Here is a 21,377-nt window from a genome sequence, read left to right on the forward strand (position 1 = left end):
CTAGACACATGATCTGATCTGATTCTGAGTACATTTTTGGGCACTATTTGGTTACCTGCTTGTGCTAGCACCTGGATTCTCAGAATAACAGGACACCAACAGGTGTTAAAATTCGGATAAGTAGTGTTGAACTGGATGCAGTTGGCATTACCTGAGTGTCTCCTGAGACACATCATCTGGTTCTGTGTGCCACTTGGCACAATTCTGGGCATTCCAGAGTATAAATCTGGGTGTTTCTTTTTTGTTTGTTTTTTTAAGACACCATCTGGCAAAAAAAAAATGGCAGTTCTCTTTGGATTACGGGAGGGGAGGGCAGACTGGAGCTGACAACTTCCCTCAGGGCTATTCTTTCCAGATAGTCCCTGACCTGTGTTAAATGTTTTGACTGCTGGACAGTCTATATGTGCTCTGTGTTCTGTTTAATTTGTTTGTCTGTTTTGTTAATTTAAGAGCTCTGTTAAGTTTAAGAATAATGATCAAATATGGGAAATAATTTTATTATTACCTTTGCATGCCAGATTTGTTCTGAGTATTCTTTTAGGCAGTTTTAAAATGTGAGAAATAATGTTACTGTTGCCTATTCCCAGCTAGATTTAATTAACTTTAAGTATAAGATCTTAAAAAGAACAATAGCTTGTTCAAGAAGTTCTAACTTACCTGAAAGGGGTCATGTGCCTCTAATTAGGAAAAGTATGTAGCAAAAAAAGGATCTGACTTATGACAGCTTCAACTCTGGCCAGGTTAGAACTTAGGAAAAGTCCATTGGGAATAATGGCCACATGGGGCCAGAGGGAGAGAAAGAAACTATGCTGTTTCATTATTTGAAATATGATAGGAAAAGCGGTTTCGTATTATTGGGAATTTAAAGCTGTATTTAGTTTGGTTCAGAGTTTGTTACCTATATTATAACATTATAAATTATGCTTTAAATCCAGCTCTGCTGGACATGTGGGTTTTATGGAATCTTCCCCCTCCCCCGCACTGATTTCTGCTACTTTAAAGGTTGGGTGGGGTTGGGATCTTTTGTCTTCAAAGGTAAAAATTTAAACTTGCCCCCCACTGATGTTACTTCAGCTATTGGAGAATCTAGTTAGCCTGGAGTAAAGTTTAGTTCGACTTTCCACACACACACACACACACCCTCCCTGTTTCTTTGGAGATGGAGTGCGGGGAAGGATGGCCACATGGAATCCTCTCCTCCTCCCTCCCTCTAAACTATTCCAGAGTTTTTTTTTAATCAAGTTGTAGCCCCCTGGTTCTTGGCTAAAAGGAGCAAACTGATTTGTATAAATATAAGGTTATGGTAAATATCTGTTTAGGATTTGTCCAAAATTTTGGTTAATGGGATTTGTTATTGGAGGTAAAATTTCTTGGGTTTGTAGTTAATATGTCACTGCGTTTTTTTCCTCCTGTAACTGATTTCTATAATCAGAGCAACTGTCAATAATAAATTGTTAATGCAATTCAATTATGTCATACCTTGCTGTTTCCAATCTGGTTATCAGTAATCATTATATCCTAAATACTTGAGCAAATTAAGTAGTTAGTCTGGTCATCTATAGGTTACTAGATATTGTGTCTGGATATTCAACTTTTTTTTTTTTAAGGTTTATAATTGTAATGAGAGGCCACATCTTGTAGCAGTCCTTGTGGACCAGTCTTTCTAACTCAGACTGTTCTTACTTTTCTTTGTTAGATTTATTTTTGTTTCTAGATTTGGTCAAATTACAGATATATTGACTTGCTTCTGGGACCTAGATCAAGCTTTGATTGCCAGCACACCACACCACACCCATCCCCCTCCCTGGATTGAGCATTTCCACCCATCTTCAGCAGGAAGCAGCTTTTGAGAAAAACATTGCCCCTTCTCCTGATGTAATTTGGACTGACATGGAGGAGTTGAGTGGGTTGAATTGTTAGAATTTTAACTATATTACTGTATGTTTAAGACTTGGGATGGAAATTGTTAAACTTGTGTAACTATTGCTGTCATGTTTGTGGGATTTTTAGTCTGTTATATATATATATATATATATATATATATGCATATGTATATGATTTATATGTGGGATGGTCATTTGATAATTCCTTTCCATGAGAGGAAAAAAAAAGGGGGTGGAGATAGGAAATTGAAGAAACTGGTGTATTTTCTTAGGCACTTCTGCCCTACCTCCTATCTTACTAGTTCAGATTTAATTGGAAGTCCTTTTAAACAGTCCTTTTCATTTTTTACTCCTTGCTTAAATTTACCGGACTATTATTTGCTGGTTATGCTTTAACTTTGAAATCCCTTATTGTGTTGGAATTGCCCTGGCAGACTCAGTTTTTAGGATTATTTTTTAGAAACAACCAGAAATTGGATACCTATCTTGGGACTGGCAGTCTTTCTGATCTGTTTCTCCACTTCTGTTACCCCAGGTCCTTAATTAGTATTTCAGCATACTTAAAAGGACCTTGTAGTTGATATCTGGCCTCTAACAGTTTGGGGTTTGTCTTCCTTGGTCTAACTGTGCATAATCTGCTCAGAAATCTGTATTCTAGTAGCAGCCCTGTCTGTTCCTCTGGGCAGGGACAGGGGAAGCTACTCCAAGCCTCACCCTTCTCCCTTGGAGCGGGTTGTCCCTCTGAATGGGCAGCACAACTGTCTTGAACCCTGCTGCTCTGTAGATAGAGGCCAAGTCATGCACAAATGACCACAGACCTAACTCACAGTGAATTGTCCATTTGCTCCCCAACTGCAGAGGACATAACATGATTGTAATAAGGAACTTTGTGTATTGCTGATTAACTTTGGGGTTATCAGGGAGAGACTTGACTTTGCCATAAGTCCTTGCATTGTTCTAGCTTTATTTTGATTTTTATTTGGTCTATTTATTTCACATAGGGTTGGTCAAAATTATGGTGCTAAGACCTTCTGGAGGAAAGTAATTCAAAGATTTGAATAGTTAGAAGAGAGAAAGTGTGGAATGTTGTGCCACAGTTCCCTTTTAATGTCCTGACTTAGTTTCCTTAATTGTCCTATTCAGTTACTCTGCCTCAGGTTATAACCATTCCCTTTTAATGTTTGATGAGATAAAGGTCATATCTTTAGGCTATAATCATTCCTTCTTAATGTTTGATGGGATAAAGGTCTATCCATTTTAGACATCATTAGAATATCAGGAGCCTCTCCAGTACCTCCCTCCATTATGTCATCCTCATCCTAGCTTCCTCCCATTAGGTCATCCCCATCCAGGCACCTCCCCCATTATATCATTGTTCTTGTTACCTTATAAAAGAATCTTGTTATCCCACATTCAGGGCTGAATTCTTTGAGACGATAGTCTTGTTCAGCTCTGGGACCAAACATGGATCATTTGATCCCAGTAAATCTCTCCATTTAATAAACTATTAAATTGTTCTCTAATTTCTATCCTGCCTCAGTTTCTCTGACATCACATCTCTTATAATCACAAAATAATACAAAAATATCCTTGGCTAAGCAATTTATTATCCCTTAAACTTGCTTACTCCCAATCTTCTTTATCAATTATAAATCCTTTTGAAGATATTCTTTATTCTAGTTCTTTTTCATACTTTCTTATTTATTTTGTGTCACAAACTCCTCAAACCCAGTAGGAATTTCTTTATTATATTCAAAATTATACCTATTCTTAAGTTGTGGTTGTTGCTGTTGTTTTGTTTCTTTTGTTTTGTTTTTGAGATACAGGATGTAATACACAATTTGAGCAGGTCTGATTAATGACAGAATTTATTTTCATTGACTCAGTCTATTTTTGACAAGGGATTTAGTTTTCTTTTTCTTTTTTCCCAATGGAAGAATAGAAGGAAGAGGAAAAAAAACATTTAATAATAAATTTTTTAAACTTTTGAAAATGACAGTGCTTTCTGACTTGTCATACTATAACACTGACTGCATATTGATACTGAAAAACAGAAAGACTTTTTTTTCTTCCAGAGATGTTAATTCATTTAATAAATTTTGAATTTCCTAAAGGCAAGTTGTCTTACTTTTATTTTTCCTCTTATTGAATTCTGGGTTTAACTCATTTTCCATTTGTCTATATGAGATGCAAACCTTACATACACACACATATGCTATCACATATGTACTTTAAAAAGGCATATACAAGCTAAATATTATTAGTTAGTTGAAGTTTCCTTTGTGAATACTTATGTCATATTATTTTGAATGGTTAAAAATTTCTTCTAGGAAGTTCTTTGATATCCCAGGGCTATTTTTTATAATGAAAAGGTATAGAGAAACAAGGTGTTAATTCAGTGGAATTGATGAGATCATGGTTCTCTAGTTCACATATATAGTTAGTTCACATATGTACTTTTCAATTGAAGTTCCACTCATTTCACTCAGCATCAGTTTATGTAAGTCTCTCCAGGCCTCTCTGAAATCATCCTGCTGATAACATTGATATACCATAACTTATTCAGGTATTCTCCAACTGATGGGCATAAAATCAGTTTCCAGTCTCTTGCCACTACAAAAAGGGCTGCTACAAACATTTTTGCACATATGGATCCATTTCCTGTTTTTAACATATATAATCCCAGTACAAAATTGCTGGATCAAAAAGCATGCACAGTTTGATAACCCTTTGGGCATAATTCCAAATTATGATTATTCACAACTCCACCAAAAATGTATTAGATTTGTTTTCCCACATCCCCTCCAACATTCATCAATTTCTTTTTCCTGTTTTCATATGATTACAAATGATTAAGTTCTATATATGAAAATTGTCTGTTCATATCCTTTGATCATTTATCAATTGGAGAATAGTTTGAATACTTATAAATTTGAGTCAATTCTCTATATATTTTAGAAATGAGGCCTTTATCAGAATCGTTGAATGTTAAAATGTTTTCTGAGTTTATTGTTTCTCTTCTAATCTTGTCTGCACTAGTTTTGTTTGTACAAAACCTTTTTAACTTCATATAACCAAAATTCTCTATTTTTGTATTCAATAATATACTCCAGTTCTTCTTTGGCCACACATCCTTCCTTCTCCAGAGATCTAAGAGGTAAACTATCTTTTGTTCTTCTAATTTGCTTATAATATCACTCTTTATATCTAAATCATGAACTCATTTTGATCTTTTCTTGGTATGCAGTGTTAGATGTGGGTCAGTGCCTAGTTTCTGCCTTACTAGTTTCCAATTTTCCCAGTAATTTTTGTCAAATAAGAGAGTTTTTATTCCAAAAGCTGGGGTCTTTGGGTTTGTTAAATAGTAGGTTATTATATTCATTGACTATTTTTCCTGTGAACCTAACCTATTCCATTAATTGACTACTCTGTTTCTTAGCCAGTACCAAATGGGTTTGATGACCCCCCTTTTCTTTATAAGAGACAAGTCCATACAGGTATCAGGATTTATGGATCTATATGAGTGGGCAGTATATGAGGGAAGTCAACAAACAAACAAATAGATTCTGTGATCATTGTTTTTATTAACATAAATACATTTTTTTTAAATGAGAGGAATTATAAAGTTCCTCCATGCCATAACCTTCTCAGAACTCATCTAAATTGTTGTGTTAAATTCTGGGTACCATATTTTAAAGATATTGGTATGTTGGCACATGCCCAGTAGAGATCTTCCAAGTTAGTGATATTGTATACAACTTTAGCATAAAAGAACTGGTTGAAAAATGTGTGTAATTAATATGAGGAAGATGTATAAGGTACTTTTTTTTCTTCAAGTATTTCAATAGTTTTCATAAAGAAGAGGAATGGGATTGTCCTAATTAATCTTTAATTGCAAAAGAAAAGTAATGGTGTATATTGGATGAAGGTAAATTTCTGTTAAATATGAAGTGTGATGACTGTGCTAGGATTCTGAAGATACCTCAGAATCAGCCAGAGTCAGGATAAGCAACAGTTCCTTAATCTTTATTCTTGGTCGTTAGGGATAAAAGTGAACAGATGAAAGCAGAATCTCCTCAATCGTCTTCTTCCTTGTCTATCACTAAAGTGACTCTGGCTAGTCTTACTCCACCCCCTAATCGCTCCTACAATCCTCTATATACACCAATTATTGAGCCAGCACAGGATAGTGGGAAGGGTCATTTTCCAAGCATATGCCCATAGAGTTTTGTCCAATCAGTAGTTAGCCTCAAGTGCTTGGCTGTCCTGACCTCAGTGCATCGATTCAAGAGTTTCAGCCCTCTACAATGAAGCAGAATTTCCTAATTATTAAGAGTTTCCTAACAAAAGCTATGTTATTTTAATATGTGATAATTAAAATAATAATAATGAGTATGTTAATAGTACATAATGTTGAAATTTTTTAAATGCACTAAAGTTTTCAAATAGAACATAAGCATATACATTCTTACACATACATAATATTTTAAAACTCACAACCTCAGCTGGTAGTTGGTTTTATTGTCATCATTTCAAAGATGAAAATACCAAAGTTGACTGAGGTTAAATGACTTTTTTAGGATCATACAGTATATATGCCTGATGAATATCTTTCGCTTCAAGAATAAGTTGGACTAGAATATGTCTACTTCTAAAATTTTCTAAGAAGAGTAAAGTTACAATCAGTCAATGACTGTCAATATTATATGTGAAATTAATGTAAATGACTACATTTTTTGTAACTGTAGTTGGCTAGCTTAGGCTGTTTCCCTGTCTTCCCTCCACTAATAGGTCACAAAATCTAGAAACATAAAAAGTGTCAGATAATTTTGAAAGAAAGATGGAGACTAGACAAAGATGCACCATCAGCATCAAAAAATGATATCTGAGAGTGATATGGAACATGAGAAACACCATCAAGAAAATACAGTAGTTGTGGACATTTGGTGCAGAAACAATCATCCTTGTTTGCTCAAAAGACATAAAAGGCATCATTTATAATGAATGACAGTGCTTAACATTCATATTATGTTTATAATAATGATTATCTGATGTCTTCAAAAAAAGGTGAAATCACATTCAGCATATTTAAGACAAGATACTGTAATATATTCTAGAAAGATTCTGTGAAAAACAAACTAAAAATTAGTGGCTAGTGAAAATTAGAATTTATAGACTAAATTTGGCAAAACATTGTACATATGTTAAACTTTATTTTATCCTTAGAACAAATAAAGGAGATAGTCCTGATTATTATTAATATTTTATAGATGAAGAAACTGAGACAGATAGAATTCGACTTATCCACAGACACATAGCAAGAGTCTCAGTTAGAAATTCATAGTCAGATCCTGTGCTATATCTGCTGCGCCACCAAGCTTGTGTTTTAATGTTTAAAGGGGGTAGGAGATTTCAACAATCCTGAACTTCCAAATATACTAAAAGATGCTCCAATATTGGGCACATAATAAGGGAGGGAGAAGAGAATATGCATTTGTATTACTCCATACCTTTTACAAATGTTATTTCATCTGATGCTTTCAACAATTCTGTAAGTTAAATTGTATTATTCTAATTTTACAGTTGAGGAAACTAAAGCAAAAAAAAAAATTAGGTAAATGGCCTGTTCAGGAAATGTCTGAAGCTGGATTGACATCTTTCTGACTTCAGGCACAGCCCTCTGTCTATTCGTTGTACCACCAGCTTCCTCAAGCAGGTGATTAATAAATGTTTGTTTAATTGGCTTGAAATGTAATTGTAGCAATTCCTTTGATGTTAAATTTGCAAGCTGAATGAATTCATTGGTTTTCACTTTTTTAGTACATATAAATTACTTTCTGAAGAAGCTTACATAATCAAATGTAGCTGTGGGAATTTTAAACAATAACTTAATAAAGCAGAGCTGTTTAGTGAGTTAACTAAATGCCTAAAATGTAAAATAACAAGATAACCTTTTAAATTTGGAGTCTATAAAGTATAAATTAAAAGTAGATTCTCAATAAAAATTGTGAATTTTTATGTATATTAATGACCAAAAATTTCTGCTTTGTGTGCTACTCGAATCATATCTAGAGTACTGACTAATCAATTTGAAACTGATAGGGACTTCCTGGTATCCTTCAAATGCAACAATAAGGTTAAGAAGGCTAGCAGAATTGAGAAATGACTGCTGTCATATAGCTGGGATGTGGAATCAATTTTAAAATGAAAAAGAATTACTATGTGAATTACCACTTTAGAAGAGGCACTTGACTTTTTAGCTATCCTTTCCCCCATTCTTCAAATATAGTTATCAGATATACTCTGCACAGTCTCTTTTCCATTCACAAATGCTTCATATGACAGATTTCAACATAAGATACTGATATGATTGCTTAGAGTAGGACAATATTACAGGATAAATATATATCTAGACCTTGTTTTTACAGAGAAAAAGAAGAGTTAGGGATCTAATGTCTATTTCTGTCTCTGGCTCTGTTTGTCTCTCTGTCTCTATTTCTGTGTGTGTGTATGTGTGTGTGTGTGTGTGTGTGTGTGTGTGTGTGTATTTCTCTATTTTTGTCTCTTTCTCTGTGTGTTTCTATCTATCTCTCTGTTGCTGTCTCTTTCTTGTCACTCTGTATCTCCCTATCTTTTCTCTCTGTCTGTTTTTCTCTCTCTTTCTGTGTGTGGGGGTCTCTGTCTCTGCACCTCTTTCTCTGTTTCTTTCTCTGACTCTCTCTCTCTGTATGTCTCTTTGTATCTCTGTTTGTCTGCCTCTGTCTTTCTGCCTCTTTCTCTCTCCCTCTATCTCTCTGCCTCTCTGTCTCTGTCTGTTTCTCTCTGCCTATTGTCTATTTTCTCTCTCTCTTTTCTTTCCCCTCCTCAGGAGATGACGGCTATTTTCTACTGTTTCGAATCAGAGGACCTGAGATGGAATCTCTACTCTGACACATCCTAATGGATATGTAGATATCTAAAGTCTTATCATTATAGTCTTTCATATATAGTTACTATTTTTTCATTCCTTTCTTATTTGTTAAACTCATTGTTGAAGATGTTATTATGAATTCATTATTTAATTGATTTTAAATTAAATGTTTAAATTTTGTTACTATGTGTTTTTTTTTTTCATTTCCATCATCACTTTATTTTCTCTGATTGTATACCTTTGCACTCATTTGTGAGTTTCTGTACTTCTCTGTATTCATCATGTTTGTTGTTTCTTTTTTTTTTATTCATGACCAAACCGTTATTTTGCTGTACAAATAGAATCAGACTCTGAAATATTGTACAATTAGCTTGTGAAGGAAATCAAAAATGCAGGTGGGCAAAAATATGTTGCTTCTTTTTTAATTGTACATTTGGTATTTTATTTTTTCTATAATTGATTGTAAAAACAATTTTTAGAATCAATTTTTAAAAATTTGAGTTCCAAATTATTTCCTTCTCACCTACTCCACTTTTAGAATACAATATGTACAAATTAATTTTCATTTTTCTGATCAATAGTGATGAAGATCAGTTATTCATATACCTACAGATAGCATTGATTACTTCTAAAATTTACTGTACATATTCTTTGAGCCTTTATAATTTTGAGAATGGCTCACATCTGTCTGAAAAATAAGGGACCTCTATCAGAGAAACTTGCTCTGATTTTTTTTTCTCAGCTGTGATTACTGTATACTTCTTTCCAACTTATTCCACCCCCCCTTCTTTAACCCACTCACTCTCCCCTTTCACCCTGATTTTTTTTTTAAATATCTGAGGGTTTTTTTTTTTTTTTTTTTTTTTTTTTGGTCATCTGTGGCCTAAAAGATTCAGAAGCTACCACTGTCATCACCAATTCAATTGCCCCAAGGCTTTTTGCTATTTTGCTTGGACACAGCCCACAATGACTCAACCAGTGCTGTATTGTTCTACACTCTCACTCTAGCATGACAGACATTTCCTATTCTACACTGTCTTGCAGTGGAAAATTATTTCACATAGTCTATCTGTAAGTTTTGTTGCTCCAGAAATTGTGTTGATGCATCATTTCAAGTTATTTGAAGGGAAATTTGAGAAAACTCAGGGGAGTTCTTGCCTTTTCCTCAACATCTTGACTCCTTCCCCATTCATTTCTTTTTCAAAAAATGTTATTTTTTTCTAAATGTTTTTATTGCTATTAGTGTTCCCTCATCTTGAGAATTCATAGAACTCTGCATTTCACAAAAAAGATTCACTTTCCTTTAGTTTGTAATATTTGTTGAGAACTTTGTAATCTCTTTGAGAATTGAATATCCTTTATTTCTTCTTTTAAAATCTTTTCTGCCTCAGAACTGGCTGAATCACTTTCTACTTATTCTTGTAAGGTGAGAACTATAATAGATAGGATATTTAGGAAGAATGTGTGGAAGCAACACATTTCCAGACCCCACCCTCTACACACACTTAAAATTGTTCTACATGTTGTGATATAGAGATATATAAATATATTTATATATGTGTAAAATCATGCATATATGTATACATACACACATGTATGCATTGCTGTATATACATATATACATATTCTGTTCATGTATGTATATTTACATGTATGGATACACATATAGGGGTTAGTGAAGCTTGGAGAAAGTGACTAATCGGTTATTTTGTTATTAGTCACATCACTCCAAGAGAAACCTAAGACCTTCATACAGGTATTTGTTGGAAGCATTACAAAATTTAAGTAGAGTGATTAAGAAAATTAATCCATTCATCTTTCTAGCCAAGAAGCATTTTTAAGCATCTACTATTTTTCATTTTACACTCTTCATTCCACCTCTTAATATGTATAAGAGGAGCCAGACAAAAAGTTTTCTTGTTGAAATTATGTCACAAATACTATGGAGTACCCAGGTATGTCTTAGAAACTAGATACAACAGAATTTTAAAATATCTCCTTACCTTCATCGTTCTTCCCTCCTTAGCCATTATTGCTTCTCTCATGCACATCTACAAATTACCATTTAAAAGAATTGTCATGTAATTATTTTCCTGTGATATCTTTGTCTTGGAAACACTGTTCTTTTTCTATTACTGACACACAAAATTGAAAAACAACACTATTTTTAAAAAAATCTATGTTTCTTGCTATATTGACCTTCAAACATGGTTATATAGAATAGTTATTGTAACAGAATTTCGATTAGAAGGAATCAAAGTGGCCATCCAGTCCAGCCCATTTATAAATAAGCAATGAATTTCAAAGCAACAAATATTGGATTTAGCTCCAAGTAACAAGGGTTCAAATTTGAACCCTGTTTCTATTTCTTGTATTTTAGTGGGCATGTCACATTATCTTTTTTTTCTTTCTTATTTTCAGCTGTGAAATCAAGATGTTGGATGAGATGACATTGAATAGTTTACTTAAATCTATATCTTTGGATCCAAATTAATATCCAGAATTTAATGTTAATTTAAGTAAATTACATGAGTTATCATCTAGCCTTTGATTAAAGATGTCAAGGAAAGCTGAATACATTACATACTGAGACAAGTTATATTTTGGGATTTTTTTTTCATCAACAATCCTCAATCTATTGTTTATAATTTCTGTCTTTTCTCCTTTCTCTCTTCCTTGGAGACAAGTAATAAAGTCATTTAAATTAAAAAACAATTTCTCTCAACTTTTTTTCTTTTCTACATATGGTAATTTCAGGACCATTTCAGGATCAATCCTTATATATCAGACATGTTAAACCTCATGGATAAGCCATGTTTGGATTTAACTTTAGATGTATAAGGCATGACTCCATGAGATACTTATAGTTATGGCATGAAGTAAGTTTTATTGAAAGTCCTTAAGGGAAGAGTTATCAGTACACAAATTATCGTCCTAGTACATGCATCCACAGTAGGTTCAGACTAATGGTCCCATCTTTCATGTTTCCATGAAACCCCAAAACTTCAAAGTACTTGGGACATGACCAGTGCTAACAAATGGAAAAAATTTGACAAATTCTAATGGCATTAAGGGATTTGATACTTGTTCAAAGAATGAATGAGTGATTCTCAGAAATGTTTTTATCTTAAAGGAAGATTACATGGAAATATACTGACATTCCCCTTGTAGTATTCCCCAAGAGACTTCATATAAAGCACCTAAAGGATAATTTGGGGATTTTAAAAGATTTGTGGCATATGACATGATTTATCAGATCTGATAAGCCAAAATAAGTTAATTTTGTTTTTAAAAAATGCCTGAATATATTACAGTCATATGAGTTAATAGAATTAGCCCAGTAATACAACTGATGTCCTTCACACATGGTCTTAAAAGCTCCTTGTTATCCTACTCTGCCATCCTCATAATTTGTCCTTTTCCCCTATCCATACCATCACTACATTTGTTCTTCTCAGAGTACTAATAATAGCAATTGTCAGCATTTAGATTTTAGGAGCAGTGGCTGTAATTATATTACTTTTCCTATAAATAACAGAAGCATTGGTGCTTTTATGATGGAAATGAACTCCAGTGATTGAATATTTATGAATTAAAATCTTTTTTTCGAAGAGAATATGACAGTATTGAAAACATGCAATTACCAGAAATACCTATGATGATTAAAATGTTAATTAATGATAGCTACTTTTATTAGCATAAAAGAAAGTATATGCATATAGTAAAAATGAAAATCTTTTGCAGTGTTTTAACTACAAATTCATATAATCATAGAAGAACAAAATCACTTAGCTGTCAGTTACTTTTTAAAAAGTGTTAAAAAAACTAATAAAAGGAATATATTCAAAGGGCAGAATTATACATCATTTTAATTTCCTCCTCTCCCCACTTCAAATAACATGGTACAATCTAATATTCCTCCCTGACGATTTGAAAATAAAAATTTTGAAAATTCCTAAGATGTTGATTACTAGTATATCTTCACATTCAAAATGGAAACATTTTGGAATAATTTAATAACAAAAATTCAGCAGAAGTGAAGTTTTTTTTTTTCTTTTCTTTCTTTTTTTGCTTGTTTGTTTTTATCAAGTGTGGTACAATGGAAATTGCATTAGAGTAAGTGACAAGAGAAGTCATTTTGGTGCTAGTTGTATGATTAACTGGCTATAGCTTAGGCAAATTAATTGATATTTTTGTTCTCAATTTACAAAGAAGCACATCAAAATAAAAATGATAATAATTCTATCCACCTCACAAGCTTGTGGTAAAGAAATAATTTATAAGCTTCAAAGAGCTATATAAATGTATGTTCCCTTTAGTGTTGGATTAAGTACCTGAAATTAATTGTTGGTTATAGACTTTTAAGGGACTGCTGCTTTACACAAATTATATTAATGGAGTTGTATGCAATATCATCTTAATTCACTATTATCAAAAGGCATTTGGTGTTGTGTTTATTCTTTCTGTGTTTTGTAATATTTTTAAATTCTGAGTAGTCTCAATACATAATGACAGAAATTTGAACTATTACATTTTTTCTCATTGGATTCCTGTTAGCTTACACTGTACTTCAGGTAGTTTTTAATCTTCCTTCTTTCTTTTGAGTAGCTGAAAAAAACCCAAAGTCTGCAGCTCCATGCCTTTAGACCTACCGGATTCCAAATAATGCAGGTCTGATATTGCTTCCTCAAAAAAAAAAAAAAAAAAAAAAAGAAAAGTAAAGAAAAAGAAGAAGCAATAAGAATCTACTGAATTTGTTGTAACCTCAAGGCAGGGAATAAAACCCATACGGCACAGAGTGTTATGATCCTCTAATCTAATACTTAAAAATCTATCTATTAAAGTTTCATTCTAATAAATGCATTCTTTTTTAAAGGTATCTCGTGGTTTGTAAAGGCAATCAATCAATAACCAAGTCTTTTTAAGTGACTAACTTGAGAAGAAGACATCGTAGTACACACATAAGGGTATCACAAGGGTAGTAAATAGTAAATCTATTATTTCAACCAAAGTCCTTTGTGGATGAATACAATACAGTAGAATAATCTTTCCATTATATGATATTATAAATCTGTAAATGTTGGTAGAAGTTGTATTATTGAATCTAGAGTGAAGATTTTGAATATTGTTTAGAGAGGCAATAATGAGCTATTGAAGGTTTTTAAGTAGAAGCATGGCCACATATATGATAGAGCAGCTTTTAGGACAGTGGTTTGGAATAGGAAAAAATTGAAAGTGTTATTATCTATGTGGGAGGTGAGAAGGACCTGAAGTAGGTTGGTGATTGTGCAAGTAAAGAGGAGATAGCAGAGAGAGGGATGTTCTTGAGACGGAATCTACAAGATTATAGAGGGCAAAGATGCAAGAACTAATATTATGGACCTGAGTAACATTAAAGGAATGGAAATTTGGAGGAGAGATAGGTAGGTATGGAAATAGTGATTCCCAAGTGAAAAATGTTGAAGTTGAGGTATATGGGATATCAAGTTATGGATATTCCATAAGCAGTTAACATATCAGAATGATAATAAATAAAAGGGGAAAACATTCCCATATAGGTATTTATTGAAACCTTTGAACTTGATGTGATGACTGCAAAAAAGGTCTTACAATCCTAGGGAGAATATTAGTGACATCTATAAATTGTTTTAGGATCATTATTTTATACTAAGCAAAGAATATCCCAAGATTGGAAAACATCTTAACCCAACACATTGCTGCTGAATATATTCGTGTTTTGTTTATATAAAACTATAATTCCCTGGTCTCTACACATTTTTCCTTTATAAAGTAATGCAAAATGAATATTATATTTCATTTTGCTAGCTATTCAATATGATTGATGTAGACTTTTAATGTGTTAATTTTACAGAATGAAATCACATTCAAATAGTCTTGATAGGAAAGTGGAATGGAAGCAAAGAAGCTTCAGTAAATGCCTGCAATAACCCTGGACAATTTGAATTATTAGCCTGCCTAATGTTGGATTCTTTTATAGATTTTTTTTTCTTTTAACAGCTCAAAGATTCAAAAGAAAGTGGGGAAAAAAAAGTGGGGAAAGTGGGGGAAAAAGAAAGTGGGGAAAAATTTTTCATAGTCCATGAAAAATAGATGTCAGTACATAAACAAGGGTTGGGGAATGCAAACATTCATGTAAACCTATGCTTTCACTTTATTGAATCAAGTGTCCTTCAAATTCTTTTAAATGTCATAAAAAAGAAACCCTTAACCTCTCCCATGATGAAAATCAGACTTTACTTGAGCCTCTCCCAAATTAAATCCTCAATTTGAAACCTTGTCATGAGTAAGTCTTAGTATGTAGGATCTTGGAATGTTTATTCCAGCCATTGTTCTGATGTTTATAAAAGAGTTATAATGGGGCATTATTAGTGAGATTCTAATACAATTAAAGTATCATGATGTTATTTGCCAAGTTTATCACATTACTGATGTTCTTTTCTTTAGTAATATTTAAAATTATAATATAATTTTTTTTCTAGAGATAAGGATAAGAGGAATGATATAGTAGCTCAAGAACTAGGTTTAGAGTCAGGAAGTACTAAATTTGATATTTCTCTCAAATACATAACAGATTTATGAATCTGAGCAAGTCATTTAACCTGGTTTAGCATACGTTTCCTAAGATGTAAAAAAAGAAAAGATAATAATTTTACCCTGATATTGTTGTGAGCTTCAAATTTTGGGGTATAAACTAATTATTTTTAAAGCCATCAAGGAACTTTGTTAACATGATCTCAAGGGACAGCTAGGTGGTGCAGTGGACAGAGCACTCCTGAAGTCAGTAGGACCTAAGTTCAGACACTTAACACTTCCTAGCTGTGTAAACTCTGGGCAAGTCACTTAACCCCAATTGCCTTGGAAAAACAAACAAACAAACAAACAAACCAAAAAAAAAAAACTTGATCTCAATTTGTCTTTATCAAAGTATATAATTTTCTGCTGATTAAATACAGCCTATAGAAAAAAAAATCTGCTGAATTTTATTAAAATCTCCTTAATGAAATGAAAAAAAAATTATGGCAATGACTTTATCTAGCAAAAGGGGGAAAAATTCTAAGCCCACACTATGCATAAACAACTGAGTTGGTATTGAATTATAAAAACTAGCATAAACTCTGCAAATGACATACCTTTGTTATTAAGAGAAATTCACAATATTCAAAATGGGACTATTTACAATATTGTAAAACACTGTTTAATCTGTTCTTTTTTTCCAATATAATGATTACTTTATATTGTAAGATGAGTATACATATTGTTAAAATAAAACTTGAATATTGGAATGTTGAAATACACTGTAAAAATACCTAATGCTTTACCAATTGTTGATTGTTAATAAGTCTTATCTCATATAGACTTAGATCTTTAATCCTCAGATAACTACCTAATTATTGAGTTTCATATTACATAAAATCTGGCACAAATGCTACATTAGAGCAGCTGGAAAACAGTGTCCAACTGACAACTGTTATTAGAATAATTGGCTTGATTCCAATTTGCTTTGAAATATTATAAAGATTTGTATCAACTAAAAGATGGTTTGAATTGTTAATTGAATTATTTTACATTGATTTAAAAATGAATATTTGTTAAATGAAAGCAAAATTAATATTTTTCTAGAATTTTTTTATTTAAAGTTTCAAATCAAGTCAAGAAATCTTGGAATATAGTTTTACATTTTTCTCCTTTGTTATCATTAAACTTACTATATACTGTTATTCTCCAAAGGTATTTGCCTCTAACTATCAATAACAATAATTTTGATTTATTTCATAAAATATTGATCATACACAATAATCAATGACTATAGTAATCTAGTATTTGAAAACCACAAAGACCCTAACTTCTGGGATAAAAATTCACTATTTGGCAAAAATGGTGGGACAATGGTGGAAAGTGATATGGCAGAAACTAGGGATTGAACCAAACCTAACACCCTATACTAAGATAAGGTCTAAATGGTTTCATGAAGTAGACATAAAGAATAATATTATAAGCAAATTAGAAGAACAAAGGATAGTCTACCTCTCAGATCTGTAGAAAAGGAAGGAATTTTTGCCCAAAGAAGAATTAGTGTATATAATAGAATAAAAAATGAATAATTTTGATTATATTAACTTTAAAAAGTTTTGTACAAACAAAATTAATGCATATAAGATTAGAAGAGAAATAGTAAACTTGGGGAAGGGGAGAATTACATAAAAGAGTTCTGATAAAGGCCTCATTACTAAAATATATAGAGATTTGACTCAAATTTATAAGAATTCAAGCCATTCTACAATTGATAGTCAAAGATGTGAAAAGATGATTTTCAGATAAAGAAACTGAAACCATTTCTAATCATAGAAGAAAAAAGTGCTTTATATCACCATTGATCAGAGAAATGAAAATTAAGGGAACCTTTAAGATACCACTACACACTTCTCAGATTGGGTAAGATGACAGGAAAAGATAATAATGAATGTGGAGGGGTTGTGGGAAAACTACTACGTTGTTGGTAGAGTTGTGAACGATCTAACCATTCTGGAGAACAGTATGGAAATATGCCCAAAGGGCTATCAAATTGTACATACCCTTTGATCCAGCAGTGTTTTCGGGGGCCTATAAGCCAAAGAGATCTTAAAGGAAGAAAATGGACCCTCATGTGCAAAAAATGTACGTGGCAGCCCTTTTTGTAGTGGCAAGAAACTAGAAACTGAATGAATGTCCATAAGATGGAGAATAGGTGGATAAGTTATAGTATATGAATGTTATGGAATATCATTGTTATATAAGAAATGATCAGCAGGATGATTTCAGAGAAGCCTGGAGACACTTAGAGGAATTGATACTACATTCAGTGAGCAGAACCAGGAGATCATCGTACATGGCAACATCAAGATTATACAATGCTCAAGTCTGATGGATGTGGCTCTTTTCAACAATGAGGTAAGTCAGCTTGTTCAAATGATCTTGTGATGAAGAGAACCATTTACACCCACAGAGAGTATTATGGAAACTGAATATGGATCACAAATGTGCTCCACACATTTTTTTGGTTGTTATTTGTTTGCTTGTGTTTTTTTTCTCTCTCTCTTTTTTTTTTCATTTTTCATCTGATTTTTCTTGTGCAGCATGATAATTGTGAACATATGTATAGAAGAATTTCACATGTTTTCACATATATTGGGTTGTCTAAGGGAGAGGGTGAGGGGAAGGGAGGGAAAAATGATTTGGAACACAAAGTTTAGCAAGGTTGAATGTTGAAGATTATGCATGTGTTTTGAAAATAAAAAGCTTTATTAAAAAATTGCTCATGTTCCTCAATTTTCCATTATTCTTCTCCAGTTTTATTGAAATTCAACATTTTCCTTTTTTTTTTTTTCATTCTTGTTCTTTTGCTGGAGCCAAGAAACATTTTAAAGATAAAATAATGATCCTTTTTCTTCCATATCACTTCTTATTGAAATATTGTATAGGAAAAATAAAAATAATGTGTAATTCAAGATTTCTATGCAAGTCCAGAATAGCTTGCATAACACTTTCCTACCTGTTGACGAGAAAGATACTTTGATGCTGTGTGGCTGTGTAAGGGTTGGAATTGATGTGATAACATTGGAGAGGAGAGATGCTTCTACTTCTTAAGAAAGCATAAATTTGACAAAATTCTTTAGCATTAAATCCAGGGAGAAAAGAACAAAAATAATTGGGAAAGCCAATGTCTAGGTTAACCTGGCATCTCAACATATTCCTGTTTTCTAAACTTCTCTAAAGACTTCGTGGTATTTCTTTCTTCATGAAACTAGGGTCTATCTCTCTTTATTAAGTGACATCTTAATTTCTTCTAATCTAAACAATTCTTTGAATTTTTTGTAATTTTTTATTTATTTTGATCTGAAGAACTCTTTTCTTTTTGCTATTTATTTGAATAAATAGATTCACTTGTTTTGTTGTTATGTTTACTATTTGTAAAGGTTTTATACATAAATCCTACTTGGTAGGGAGTTATATTTGCAGTGATAATTTAGGGGCACCATTCAATCTTAAGAAATATAGACTAGGGAAGGAGCTTAATTAAGCCTAAAATAAATTTGCTCCTAGAATAGCATATTTATTATTAAGTTAGATAGGTAAAATTCTAATATGGTTCCCTTGTCTCTCAGAAAATAGAGCAGCCAGCTTTATATTTCCTTTTTCTACTCCCTTAAAGACAAGAAAGAGAGACCCCTGGAGAACTGTGGGCAAGATTTTAGAGATATTTATCATCTTCTTCCTGTTACTGACACTTAGATAACTTGTGTATATTCTATATAAGCAATTCACACTTTACATTTGTAAAAAAATTTTAAAGAAAGACTTTATCAAATACCAAATTATTGGAGCTCTAATCAAGTTCAAGTGGCTGAGTTGAAAACTGGGGAATATAAGATATGGAGAGGATAAGCAGGAGCTAAAATGGTCTTGCCTTACATTTACTCAGTACTTTAGGGATTCCTTACTCATGACTAGAATAATATGAATATACCTTTCTATGAAAAAGACTGTATACCTACTAATAAACCTTAATACATTTTATCTGAAAACATTTGTGATGACTTGTTCATTACTTGTATGACTGTGGGGAAATCGTTTTATTTCTATGGGCCTCTTCTATAAAAAGAAGGGTATTAATTGGAATAACTTCCAAGAGTCTTTTAAAAACTTGATCTATATCCTTTGGTCATTCAGTACAGATTCTGATGACAAATCACCTATACTTAACTAAGTTTATCTTTAGGTTACACAGTCTATCAAATAGATCTACACTTGGACACTTGTCATCTTGACAGATGTAGCTTTTCACAGGTATAGCCTTCAAGGAACTAGATTTGCTTCCACATAACCTGTATCACATGAGGCCATAATCAGGACTTATAGGAGGATGGTTTGTAATCTTCTAGGGGAAAAGGATTTAATTAAATCTTGAAGAATTAGATCTGGTATTAAGATTCCTTCAAAGAATTGCCCATCCAGCTACAAAATGAATAGCTTTACTAAATAATTCACTATGTATGCATTTTTAAATGATGGTGATTATATTTCAATTCATATACTTTCATGAAGCACTTATTCTGAAAAGCAAATGCTTCAGGGAACTATCTCTTAAACAAATCTCTACATACAAGTTACACACAATATAAACAGGAAATAATTATCAGAGGAAAAGAATTAGATTTTAAAAGGGCTAGGAAAAAACTTCTTGTAGAAGATGAAATTTTAGTTAGAATTTGAAGAAAGTCAGGAAGTCAAAAAATGGAGATGGGGAGGAAGACCATTCCAACCATGAAGATGTTACTACTAAGAAGATTAATATTGCTATTGAGATGAGAAGTTGTGATCTTGTTCAAGGAAAAGCTCTGTATGACTAATTGTTATGCAGGCCAGAATCTTGAAAAAGGTATAATTGGAATTGAGGAATTCAATGATTTAAACGTCTAGTTCAGCATTGGATCATTCATACCTCACAAGAAATACTATATGTTATCTAGTGATACTGTAAATAGATCGATTGAAGCTTATACTCAGTGCTCAGAGCATAGTTCAAGCTAGGATTTGCTTAGCCAGATTGTATTTGGAGATGTATTCAGAGGGCTTGTAATCAGGGGAAACAGGAGCTCTAAGTTATCTTGAACCAAAGAGGAGATAGGCCTCTAAAGCTAATTGGAAACCAGCTACAAGGATGACAAGACTTTGTTTTTTTGTATTTTTTAATATACCCTTTTATTTGCATGGCATATATGCATGGAGTAACTTTACAGCATTAAAGCAAACTCTTGTTCCATTTTCATCTTACACTCACCATCCACTAGATGGCAGGATGACTTCAGTAGATGATTAAGTTACATTTAAAATATAGAAATTAGCATGTCAAAGATGAAGATATATTGACTTGAAAAGCCTGATTATTTTATGGTGGCAAAGAAGAATCAGACTCTGGAAGATATTGTACAATTAGCTTGTTTGTTAGCAAGGAAAGTCAGGAAATGCATGTATAGGTATGATGAAATATAGGTATTGGAATTCAGATGTAATGGTTTTTAGTCATCTCCAGAGTTCTTTTCAGCATATAGTTACCTCTAAGTTCATGGTACTGCTCCAGTTGAAAATGATTTGGTTTGATCTCGTTGCTGAGAGATAGCCTGGTCCATCAGAACTGGTCATCATATAGTATTGTTGTTGAAGTATATAATGAATCTCCTGGTCCTGCTCATTTCACTCTAGCATCAGGATGATGTATAGTCCCTCAGGCCTTGTCTGAAATCATGCCTTGTTGGTCATTTCTTATATAACGTTAAATTTATTCATAAATATTCATGTACCACAATTATATTCAACCATTCTCCAACTGATAGACATCTAGTTCATTTCCAGTTTTTTAGCCACTACAAAAGGGCTGCCACAAGCATTTAGGTGCACATCAGGTGCACTGTTCCTTCTATTTATAATCTTTTTGGGATATAATGACCCAAGTAGTAACACTGCTGGATCACAGTATGCACAGTTTGTATAGACTTTTCGCATATGTGTCTCATAACTACTCTCCA

The sequence above is a fragment of the Sarcophilus harrisii genome, chromosome 6 (assembly GCF_902635505.1).
Source record: "Sarcophilus harrisii chromosome 6, mSarHar1.11, whole genome shotgun sequence".
Lineage (NCBI taxonomy): Eukaryota > Metazoa > Chordata > Mammalia > Dasyuromorphia > Dasyuridae > Sarcophilus > Sarcophilus harrisii.